The sequence below is a fragment of the Hippocampus guttulatus genome, chromosome 13 (assembly GCF_054856545.1).
Source record: "Hippocampus guttulatus isolate MCC_2025c chromosome 13, RoL_Hgut_1.0, whole genome shotgun sequence".
Classification (NCBI taxonomy): Eukaryota; Metazoa; Chordata; class Actinopteri; order Syngnathiformes; family Syngnathidae; genus Hippocampus; species Hippocampus guttulatus.
Window position 1 is genome coordinate 18,494,452 of NC_141273.1, and position 13,178 is coordinate 18,507,629.

At 43.0% G+C, this 13,178-nt stretch overlaps 1 protein-coding gene across 1 annotated transcript in view; it reads right to left on the reverse strand.

Moving 5' to 3' along the window:
- The window catches only part of gabrr2a (gamma-aminobutyric acid type A receptor subunit rho2a), a 62,665-nt gene that overhangs the window by 30,805 nt on the left and 18,682 nt on the right, over positions 1-13,178 (reverse strand). The gene's annotated exons all lie outside the window — the stretch shown is intronic.

Consider the following 13,178-nt stretch of genomic DNA (forward strand, 5'->3'; position numbering starts at 1 on the left):
TTTGTAGTAAACATTTTTGCGATGGAGTTCTTGTCTGGTGTCTACTATTTTGGGTTCCAAAAACATTATTCGATTCGTTCGAATTGTGACACTGTCGAACCCCTGAGACCGGTTCACCGAACCCCTAGAGTTCGATGGAACCAAGGTTAAGAACCACTGGTCTATAGAAACGCAGTGCATATGATATAATTTCTCATGCCAGAAAGGCATATGACCTGTGATATTTATGAAACATGTAATATGATTTGATCTATGAATTATGCACACATGATTGTTGTGATGTTGATTACACTATATTATTAGCATTTAATTTGTTGTGATCTTGCTTGCGTTAGAATTGTTGTGATGTTTTGTAACTATGCATTATGATGGCTTGATCAATGAAATTGATGCTTTACTATTCGTTCGATGCATTAGATATTTACTCACTAACTGCTTTTATATATATATATATATGTATATATTTTTAATTTGAAATATATATATGTATAATTTTTATGTTCATGTTATTCTCATGAATATGATACATGTGTTGGATTGCATAAGTTATTGCTACATGTGAGCAGCAGATGGAGTGATATGTATGTATTTGAAAACGATGTTACAGTGGAAGCTTTTAGATAATACAAACAGTTGTAACAGGAAATGCTGTCATGGCAGCGGACAGATGGAGTCACACACACACAGACAGTATCTCCTGCATGCAGTACACAAAGGCCCTGTTATTTTCCATTACGTAGCATACCAGAGGTTTGACAATCTGTAATGTAACAGCAATTTTCCCATTAGGTAATGTGTAACTGATTTCCCATTACGTAGTGCAACAATGTTTTTCCCATTACGTGATGTACCAGCTGTGACTGCCCATTGCACAGGTAACGGTGATTTTTCATGACACAATGTACCTTGACTAAAGGTCTTGTAATTTCCATTGCATCGTTTGAATTTTCGAGAAGCCCAGAGGTGATAAAAGGCAGTGACTCGAGGGCTCGAGGCTCTCACCCTTTCGTGAGGAAATGCACATACTGTGCAGATACTTGACACAAAGGAGGATTTTTTTTTCTTTTTGATTTTTGTGCAAGCCACATATCTGAATGATTTAATTTGACTCCATTTGGACTTGACCAAATTATGGTGATGATAAGGTAAAATTAAAAGGAACAGTATTATTTGCATAAAAGAGAGAGCCCATCGAGTATCTTGGATATTTGCATTTCAAATTTACCTTGATTATTAGGCTTCGTGTAATTTAAGATCTTATCACTCGATTTCAGCAAAACAAAATTATCGAAAAGCTTTCCACTCATTTAAAAATATTTGTCTTTTTACTGCTTTATTTGCTTGCTCTTTATTCATTTATTAGAATGTTTTACTGTTTTATTTGATTTCTTATTTTAATTGCTGTAATCATTTTCACATTTTGATGATTATCAACTCATTCCATTACATCTTATTTGATTTTTGTATGAATTATTGCTTCGCTATTAAATATTAAAAATTACATATTAAATCTATCTTTGTCATCACTATTTTATTCATACTCTCACGGTGAGGGCCTCACCCTCTCTTAAATGAAAGAACGACCACACAGATAACATCGGTTTTTGCCATTAAGGAATCAAAATACAGGCGTGGTGGTACGAACTTTGTTGTGATTTATCGAAAAATATTCAATGCATCCCTAATCCAGTATGATTGGCGAAAAAGGGAAAAGCTTCTCGTGAAAGTGGAATTGTGAAAAAACAGCAAGCCATCTCATTTGAAACGAAGGTGGCGATAATAAAGAAAATTCATGCTGGTGAGATGTGAATGTGGCACAGACATACAACATGAATCGTTTGACGATCAGTAGCATCTACAACCAAAAGGACCGTATTATGGACCATTTCAAAAGTGCAGTGGGAATGCAGTCCACCATCATCAGTAAGAAGAGAGGGAAATTTCTGGGTATTTGCCTTGAAAATCAGCGGTAGTGGTGTGTTCCATTGAGCCTCATGCTGATCCAGGAGAAGGCCAGATCCATCTTTGAAGACCTTAAGGCTAAGGCAGGGCAGAGTGCTGCTGAAGAATTTTTTTTTCTGCTAGCCATAGGTGGTTTGCCGGTCTCAAGAAGAGGGCAAATCTTCATCACGTGACCGAAGAGGCAGCATTCGCAAAGCAGCTGCCGAACGCTTCCCCCGAGAGAGCAAAGAAATCATTGAAAAGGAGGGTTATTCCACAAAGCAGATCTTTAATGTAGAAAAAATTATTTTCTGGAAGAAAATGCCAGAAAAAAACCCCCTCCCATTAGCCGTGAAGAGAAAACCAGGCCCAGATTTAAAGCAGCTAAAGATCGGTTAACCGTAATGCTTGGCGGAAATGCTGACCTTCAAGCTGAAGCCACTGCTCGTCTACCGGGCAGCTAATGCTCAACCCCTGAAGAATGTGACGAAGAGCTCTCTTCCTGTTAAATGGATGTCAAACACGGCTGCATGGGTGATGCTGGTCATATTTGAGGAATGGTTGTTACACTATTAAGAGGTATTACACCTGACAGACCTAAAGGATGTCTTTACTGGCAGTGGATACCGACCCCGAGATGACCTTGCACAACTATCGGAGGTCCTACAACATCCTAAACTGCATCAAAAACACTGATGCAGCATTGTGTGAGGTTTCCAACACCAACCTCAATGCCGCGTTGGGCCTCTACGCCCTCAGTTCGTCAACGAATTCAAGGGCTTCGACGAAGGAGACTAAGATCATCCTCACCAGTCTTGTCAGGCTAAGTGAGAAACTCAACCTCGACCTGGAGGAGGAGGACTTCGAAGAACTGCTGGATTCCCATGGAGAGGTGCTGATGAACGAAGACCTCATGGAGTTGGAGGCGCAACAATGTGTCGAGGCAGAGAGGGAAGATGACACACCAATCCCCATGAAGAAGTTTGAGATGACATTTTTGGCAGAGGGGTTTTCTTTTGTTGACAAAGCCCTTGCAATCTACAAGCAACAGGACCCAAATGTTGAGCGCTGTACGAAGGTTGCAAACCAAGTTGATGATGCAATGCAGTGCTACCGCAAAAAGGAAAACTGTCCAATCGTTCTTGGATCGGTTCTTTCGGTCAATATCCTTAACCTCCAAGGAAGCTGCACCTCAACCCTCTACTTCTTCCTTCACTGAAGAGCAGCAGGAGGAAGAAAAACAAGAATCTCCCCAACATGTTAGTGACGATGACGACGACGATGCTGTGACTCACTCTCTTTCCTTTTTTTCTCCAGTTTTACAAATTTTTAGAAAGCATATTGTTTTGTTACAATTGTTTTGTAAATGCAGTCCAAGCCCATATAGGTAACACATACACGCCTTAAACATATGTTCCCTTCTAAAGAATGCCCTATAACGACTCACGAACGGCCGTTCGGAAAATATGTCGCTCGTAGCGTCTGTCGTTACTCTGGCTTTGGAGAAAAATGGAAACGCATCCATGCGGTCTTACCAAAGCCAGCGAAACCCATCTATGCCTTTGTTTTTTTTGTATTGTACTGACGCGCATTATAATTACTGATACAGCTTTCCAGCAAATGAGCCAGAAATAAAACTGATGAAATTACACAAACTATGTTTTGGAGTTGCTGAATAAAATATGGCTTGTCAAAAGAGCAAGTGACAATTCCAATGGACAAGTCGGGCAAACACTTGGCTCTTGACTCTCAAAGAGCTTTGGGAGAGTCTTTGCAGGCAGGCCATTTTGAGAGGTGTAACTCCCTATTTCAGTGCTATGTGAATCCTCCACTGTATCTTTCTATTCTTTAAACGTGTTAAAATCGACTTTTTGTTATCAACACATTAATTTCAACAGCCCCAATATACAGTATATTCGGACATGGTGATATATCTTTATTATATTGAAACTCAAGATATGAACATTCTAATTATGAAATGTAAAACTCGATTTAGCCACCCACTTTCCTTCTTTCAAGGTTGGCATTGATCGACAGTTAAAGCCAGCCAATGACAATCATCTTTCGGAGGGCAAAGGGGGGGGGGGGGGCACATGCAGCAACTGTTTGCCAAGACAGCACACATGCAAAAATCCACTTCTGTGTTTCCTGTCAAGTATATCCAGATGGTCTACATATATTGTGTTTTAGAACATTACGTGACCATATTTATAATTTCAAAATTGCCAGTGGATAATGGAGCTGAGCTTGCAGTAAAAATATACAAGCAGCCCACGCCTAGCTGGTGAGGGAAAAATGGGTGTGAGCCTTGCCTTTCCCTTATATCCACACTTTGCTCATGATTACCGCCCACGTCCTATTTCTGGTATAGGGTGTCTTCGTTGACTACCACTGTGTTTTTGTGAATTAATAAAATGTCATCCAGTGCGACCTATTGTATGGGGAGCCTCAAAACGCGATCCAGGCTGGCATAGTTCATAATACCCTCCTGACTACCAGTAGTTCAAATTTGTCCTCTGTAGAGGACATTTGTGAACCTAAATATCTCCCACCCAGTGCCTCCAATCGCCTTAACTTCTCTTGTGCTATAAAGAGGACACCCAGTGCTTTCCAATGATACCAAATTTGTTGGGGGTGGGGCTTTGTTACTTTGACTTCTCAATAGAAGAAAATGGCTTCCCTCAGTGCAAGCACTTTTTATGGGAAGAGGAAAAGTAATACTTTTTATTTAACACATTTTGTCTTGAAATGCTGTTGGCATTTTATTTATAAGACTCTTATGAACACATTAAAGTGTTGTTTGAGTTGTTTTCAGTGTATTTGAGCCTAGTATTCAAGTGTTTAAAAAAATGTCCTCTGGAGTGGAATTTCAAAAATTTCTTTTGGAGTTGTCCAATTACTTCACATAGATTGGGGAATTTCAAAATAAATGTGATTGGACAATTTTTTTTCCTGGTAGTCAGGAGGATATTTGGAGGGCACACATCAATTCGTCATGTAATGCATCAATGCATACACAACCAGTGCCATTTTTGGGTGAATGGTTAAATATCCACAATCAGTCATGATTTGGGGTCCAATTCCCAGTGCAGTTGTTGGTAAAATCCCAGGTCACCACAACAGTCCAGAGTGTTTAAAAGAGCTTGATGATTCTTTCTGCTGAGGATGTCTATGGAGATACCGATTTCACCTTTCTGCAGGGCCTGGCCCCTGCCGATACTGCCAGAAGCACCAAAACCTGCTTTGATGCCCATCGCAATGTTTCACTGGCCAGCCAACTTCACCCAACCTAGACCCCATTAAAAATGTCTGATGGATTACCAAGAACAAAATGAGGGCCGCCAGATCAAAAAACTTAACACAGCTGACAGTAAACATCAAGGAAATCTGGACTTCCATAACTCAGGCTGAATGCATCACTGCCATGCAGCATCGAGTGTCATCTGAGAAGCGGGATTTGGACCCAGAAGTAGACATGACTCGGAAGTTGAAAAGTAAAAGTCTTTCTCAATGAAAATACCAAGTAACTACAGAGATCATATATGTACAGGTATAATATATATATATACACATATAGATATAGATAGATAGATCATCTAGCTTATTCAGTCATTATCGAATAAACAAGAGCTTGTTTTTTTAAATGTGGAACAGATTTGAAGCACCAAAACATGCAAATTCCTTTGGCTCATCACCGGCCCACTTCAAACACAAGCTATGGGAAAACCCCAGAATTAAAAGGTCCCAATCTGTAATCTGCAACTGGAAGCAACAACCCCTACAGTTGTCCCACGCTTGCAAAGAACAGGGCACCTTTCTCTCTTTGAGTGAAGAGAACTGTTTACCTTTCGAATGAACACGTGCTGATAATTAGGTTCGCGATTCTTTGGCAGTCATTTAGCGATGCCTTTTGACCTCTTCTTTTCATTAATTCACACTACGAGAATACATGTCAAGTATTATTATTATTATGATTATTATTATTATTATTATGATTTAGATAGCACTTAATCACAGAAAAGTCTCAAACGGCATCACATGGCCACAGTAGACAAATATTAAGGACATCCCCTGATCATTACCCCAGGAGCGGACAAACGCACCCTGAAAACCCCCCAGCAACTATTGAAAAATGAGAGGCGGCATGGTAGAGACTGGTTAGCACGTCCGCCTCACAGTGCAGAGGTACAGAGTTTGTTTTCAGCACTGGCCTTCCTGTGTGGAGTTTGCATGTTCTCCCCCTGCTTGCATGGGTTTTCTCTGGGTACTCTGGTTTCCCCCCCACATTCCATAATCATGCATGGCTCGTGGAATACTCTAAACCACGGGTGGCCAACCAGCCAGAGACTAAGAGCCAATTTTTTTTACTGTGTTACTGCAAAGAGCCACATCACGCAGGCACACGCACACGGACACGCACACGCACATGCACATGTGCTGCAGTAGTTAGTGCTTGGGTCAGCTTGCTACATATTTGACCGAAGATCAACTTTTGAAGCGACGAACGTCCCGTCATCGACCCGATTGCGCACATGCAAACATATACAGTACGCACACACATGCACATACATGCACACGTGCGCATATGCAGGCACGCACAGACACCAAGATGAGCGAGAGCCGGAACTTCACTGAACACGAACGAAATCAAAGCACACAGACATACCCCCCAATCCCCCATTTCTTCCTCCCAACGCTCGCGCTCGACTTGGGACCAATCCGCTGGCTCCGGGTCGATCGCGATTGACGTATTGGGCACCCCTACCTTTAAAGCTGACTAGCTTAGCGCTTAGCACCGTTGTTTGCGCATGAGCGGTGATTCAGTTGTCATCTGATTGGTTGCCTTGTTTGTCAATCATTAGCGCTAAGCACCGTTGTTTGCGTATGAGCGGTGATTCAGTTGTCATCTGATTGGTTGCCCTGTCTGTCAATCAAGTAACGGGATTGATCATAGCCTAACGTAGTTAGTTCTGTGTATTTATTGCAGTTGTTTGAATGGAAGCGCCACCACCGAGGCGTTTTCGATGTTTGTCATGTGAAAGCCCGGGTGTCGCATTGAACCAGCCAAAGCCGCATGCGGCTCGCGAGCCGCGGGTTGGCCACCCCTGCTCTAAACGGTCATTGTGAGCGCGAATGGTTGTTCGTCTATGTGTACCCTGCAATTGGCTGGCAACCAGTTCAGGGTGTACCCCGCCTACTGCCCGAAGTCAGCCAGGATAGGCGCCAGCACACCCTGTGACCCTTGTGAGGATAAGCGGATCAGATAATGGATGGATGGAAAAATGAGAAATTTTGAGGAGGGGCCGCAGAACGAGTAATCCCCCTTCCAGGATGACTAGGCTGCAATGGATGCCGAGTGGGCAACATTCAACCGAATATAGTGCTATTCAATGTTATTTAGAATAATGTAAGAGTCCATTTAATAAGATGAAGCACTGCAGGAAGATGCCTTCAGAGAATTGGGTCCTCTTCAAAACCCTGCCCGGTTGGTCAATGAGGAAATAGCAGCGCCTCAGAGGAAATTGTCCACCTCAGATCTTGTCCACATCAGTCGGTGCAGAATCCATATGGCAACTTCCAATTGGGTTATCGTCACCTGGCCCCCTCTACAAGCCTGAGGAGCGGGCAGGAGAAAAATAAGCGGCATGCAAACAGGCCAGAATGTAGTCAACTAAATGCAAGAGTAGAAAAGAACTCTTAAATTGAGTTTTAAACATTTCTACTGAGGAGTGCCTTTAATTTCAGCGGGTAGGGCATTCCAGAGCACTGGAACACATATAGAAAACGCTCAAGAACCTGCGGACTTCTTTTTGGTTCCTGGGACCACTAACAAACCAGCGTGTTATGAAGATTTTGGGATAAATCATCCCGTGCCACAAAATGAAGGGAATAGGAAGGTCTTAAGACGTAATATTTTGGGGCTGGAGCCAGGGGTGGTTCTGGATCAATTTCACTGAGGGGGCCGGGCTGGGGCCAGGGGTTTTGATGGGGGGGGGGGCACATTCAACCCAGGGCTAAAAAGACAGATTCGAAATCTTATTTGACTTTTTTTTTCTTCAGACTTTGAAATTGTAGTCATAAAATTACAGTGATGAGAAAAAAACAGAATTAGGAGGGCTAAAATGTCTGCAAGCGTAACAATACGCCGTGTCCATCTGTTGAGAATATTCAAGCCAGGGGATGATATGGTACCAGCCTGCCGGGGACAAAAATTGCAAATACACTGAAGCTAGATGTTTTACATGCATATAATTATCCAAATTTTAAAAGGCAATGTCTTATATATTGATCCTGTTAAATAAAAATTAAAATAAAAAGGGAGACTAAAAAAGTTACACACACACGCGCGCGCACACACAAACACGCGCACACACACACACGCGCGCGCACACACGCACACACTAGCACACTAGCAAATAGCACTCGTGTCGTGGTAATTTCCTTCTCTGCGGACTGCTTCTCATTTTCCCGCTCATTTTTAAGTGGCGCAGCGCAGTAAAGGGTCCGACTAGAATGTTAAATCACGCACTTTGGTTCCACCTTTCGCGTCGGCGACTTGGCACGACTGCGTAATCTGCGCTCGGAGGGGGGGCCACAGGGGGGGCCAGAATCGGTGCTACAGGGGCACTGGCCCCCGTTGGGCGCTCCCCCCACCCCAGAACCGCCACTGGCTGGAGCACCCACTGGCCAAAATGAGGAGTCAGACACTTGTATAGCAGCTACAGATATGGTCCTGGAGTCAGATGAGGAGCTCAAAGATTGGTTCCCTGAGGGCACAAAGCTTGCTAGGACCGCCTCTGGGCTAACTTTTGATTGGCCAGTGTCCCACAGTGGCTGTGAGAATCTAGACAAATTTCACTCAACAACAAGGGAGACGAAGCAAGCTTTCGTCTCCCTTTCTTATCCATGTTACAATGTGTCAGGGATTATGTGAAGCTTTAACCCTTGAAATGGAGAGCTACTCGTCACTTTTTTAGTACTGGGAAAAATGCATACGCGGAAGCGTCAGCGGAGCCTGCGGCAGGCCCAGAGAGGGCTGTCTGTAAATTCTGTTAATTTCCCAGTGGGGCACTAGGGAGTGCTGTTTGGGCCTGGAGGTTTGTTTCAAAATCAGCAAATAAAGTGCTTTTGGTAGACCTAGCCAGGACCTGAGTGACAAACTTGGAGCGACGTGAATTTTGCCACTTCATGGACTGTATGAGACGCACTTTCATGCTAAATGGAACGTTCGCCCCATGTGTCTCTCTCTTTCTTGCTCTTGCTCACTTTCTCGTTCTCTCTTTTTCGCTCTCACTCCCATCTCTCCTTCCAGTGGCCTGTGTTACATATGTAACCCTCTTAATAAAATAGACGGGAAAAGGTGCGCACACATGTGCAAACTTTAACCCATTCGTACGCACGTTTTGCAGAAGGAAGGAAGGAAGGAAATTCAGCAATGCAGTCAGTCAGGTGATGATCATGCCTCTCACTCACGTCCAGTTTCACTTAAATCAAACGTTAATCGTGCAGATTATATTTATAGATTTTGCAATTTGTGTACAACTTTGTTTTTCATGTTTTGTCTGTCCTCTGACAAGAACGCTGCTAATCCTGTTTACAGTGCCCTTTTGGGATGGACAGTATGCCATGCACGTCAGAGGAGGGGGTGGCTGGGCTGCTTCCTTCGAGCGACTCCGCTGCATTTACCAGTCACAACTCCGAGAAACAAAGAACATAGAATCAGATTTATTGGACTGGATTTATATGCAAAAAACACATGGAATGTATTTCCCAGTTACAACGTGTTCAAAGGAACTAAGACAAGACAGCAACATGGCGGAGACAGAACGAGAAGCTTTAACAGTGACCCGATATCTTAGATATGAAAGTAAAACAGTCGTGATGAGGAGGGGAAAAAAAACAAGAGACTCCAACCATTCTCTCAATGGGAGGATGGTTTGAGCCAGAGGAAAAAGAAAACCTCAGCACATGTAGCATACATTTAAAAAGAGTGCAACAATTCTCAAGACACAACAAGAATACAGCAAAGAATTTGACATTGCAACTGCAGCTCCAAGGCCAAGACCTGATCCATCACAGGCTTGAGGGAGTGAGACGAAAATAGGGGGATAGGATTTGCATTCGTATGTTTCCATCCAGAGAAAGTCCAGATAACAATTGTTTTGGGTACAGGCCCTCAGCAATTTCAGACAGCCTGGAATGTGTTTTTGCATGTGACTCTCTGTGGCATCAATCTGCTGAATTCTCGATCAATCAGTCAATCAATTTTCCAGGACAGTACAACTCCTTCTGGTCTTTTCCATTTTGCGAAGCGACTCCAACTGTCATGGATCTGTTTGTGACCAACAGGTGGCACTGTAGGGCTCCGCCTGCAGCTGCACACCTGTTGGTCATTGTGTAATTAGTGCCACTTTAAAAGACTTGACCGACCACTCTGTGTCGAGTCATTGTTGCTGTTTGTTTGTCTGTTTGATTGTTTGTTGCAACTGTCATGTTTGTTTCTGTCATGGTTCTGTTCCTGTTCGTTTTTTGCCACGGTCATGGTTTTGTTTTGGTAATTGGATTCCTTGTATTATTGGAACTTTGTTTCAGATTTAGTTTTCTGTGTTTTAATACAATTGGTCAAGTACACTCTGCTCCTCCCTCCTGCCTGCTTTTTGGGGTCCTCCACCACCTTGCAACGTGACATCCAACACCACATCCACTTTGCGGTTGAGTTCAGTCGACGCATGAGTGTTGATCACCTGCCCCATTCTATCCATGTAGGCTGCCATCTTGTGATCTTCCAATGAAGCTGAAGCAACCGGTTGAATTTTGCTATAGATCAGGAAACCGCTCATTCCAAACTGCAGGATACCTTTTATCAAAAGTCCAATAATGTTCCACATCCTCTCCGGACAATATCGTCAAGCACACCATTCTCCACTTCAGCCAAGGATCTAAGATGTACCCAGCAGCATATGTCCCAGAGGGGCAAGAAGGCTCCCCACCGCCTGCTCTTTTCGTCATTTTTTTTTCTCCATAGTGCTGAGAGTCCAGCTGACTAATTCAATGGTTTGGTTTGTCTTTTCAGAAGAAAAAGAGAATATGGAAGCGATAACAAGGCAGAAGACAGCACATTAGACAAAGTCAGCAAAGCAGAGGTGTAAAGAGGTGCGGGGGGACCATCGCAAAAAGCCTTTGCCGAGAGCCAGCGCAAGAAAAGCCACTCTTTTCATTTATCATCGCCTTTTTCACCTGTTGCATTTCGTTGTCAAAAGAGTGAATGGTGCTTCAATTTCCAATTTCTGTATCGTCTCAAGCGTTGATGTCACGAGTTGCAACAATACGCCACCCAAAGTCCTCCAATGAATCAAGTGAGGGGACAAGTTAATCCAAAACTAATTTGGATTAACTTAATTGGGACATGCACAACGGTTGTACACAATTAAAAAGTGGCTAAGGGACATAATTTTCTAGTCCTATACATGAAAATAAATGTGTCATTCCACAATTATTGGAAATTTTTCATCCTATCCATTAAATTTGAAATAAACCCCATACAATCAGAATCAGAATAATCAGAATCAGAATCATCTTCATTGGCCAAGTATGTAGAACACAAGGAATTTGTCTCCGGTAGTACAGGCTACCCTAGTATCATCAATAACAAGCAACTATGATAAACGAGCCAATACAATGAAAGCACTCTTTCATTTGGATTTACTTTTAACAGAGATGCAACGGCATCAATATTCCCTCTAAACTGCGCAACTACGCACTGGTCGCACACTCTCAGCACAAAAGAAAACCTATCCAGCATAGTGAACCAATTAATTAGATATACAGTAAATATTCCCAACTCCGGAATTCTATGAAAAGGAATTTCCTTCACCCGGAATAAAATCCTATGCATTAACATTTTGACTATGATATTACATTTTACCGGAACTTACTTATGCGGAAGTTCCACTCTCCGAAAACCGGATGGAGACAGAAGGCCGCGGGAGCTTAAATACACGCAGCGCCCACCCGATGCAACGGAAGACACAACGGAAGACACGTGCTCACATCGGCGTTTTCTATCATCGGATTCGAAACGACGACGTGTCAGTGACTTATTATTGGCGTGTGTTTTACTGTAATTGCTAAAGATTTTAACTTTATTTACTTACGTCCTGTAGTTCGCAGCACTAGCTTTAAAAAGCAGTGCCCACTCGACACAACGGGAGACCCACGGAAGAAACGTGTTCGCTTCGCCGTTTTCTATCATCGGATCCGAAACGACGTGTAAGTGACTTTTTATTGGCGTGCGTTTTACTGTAATTGCGAAAGATTTTAACTTTATTCAGTTACGTCCTGTAAATCTCGGCACTATCTTAAAAAAGCAGCACCCACTCGACACAACGGGAAACACATGTTTGCTTTGTGGCAGTCAAAAGGAGCACACGATTGACTGTAAACGCGTCTTTCTCTCCACGACTGCCAACAAGTGGATCTGAACAATTTCAAATTTGCGCCAAAGACATTCACATAAACACGCCCCCTTCTGTATGCCTGCTGGGTGAGAAGCATGGTCCGAGTGTCCGCCACAGCTTCACCATTTTCTATCATTAGATCCGATGATAGAAACAAAGATTTTAACTTTATTCACTTACGTCCTGTAGATCAGGGGTCCCCAACCTTTTTTGCCCCACGGACCGGTTTATGTCAGACAATATTTTCAGGGACCGGCATTTAAGGTGTGGCGGAAATAATACAACAAAATAATATGGTATGAGCTGCATGAAAACGGTGGTGTTTTCGAAATATAAAAAAACACAAGGAGCGTCTAATCTGGCCGCAACACTCATATCGCGATGGTCATGTTTAATGCCTTCAAAATACGATACAATGCAAATTCAAAGTGCATGAAAATGACGACTCACCACAGCCCCGAGCTTGATTTTCTGCAACCAGACGGTCCCATCTTGTGGTAATAGGAGACAATGACACCTCAAGTGTGTGTTTAATGTCCAGTCTACTTCCTAATTTTGTTTTAGTCGCCGTTGCTGCAGAAAACCCCCGCCTCACACAGGTAGCATGTCTGAAATAGCAACGGTGCTATTGTGGCGATCTCAGAATATTCAGCCATAACTTTAATCCAGTTGGCTCGAACGTACTTTTAAGGTCGCCGTCATTTGTGATCTCCAGCAGTTTTTTTACTCATTTTTTACTCATTGCGTTTTTAGCGTAATCGGTCACGTGACGCAGAAGCG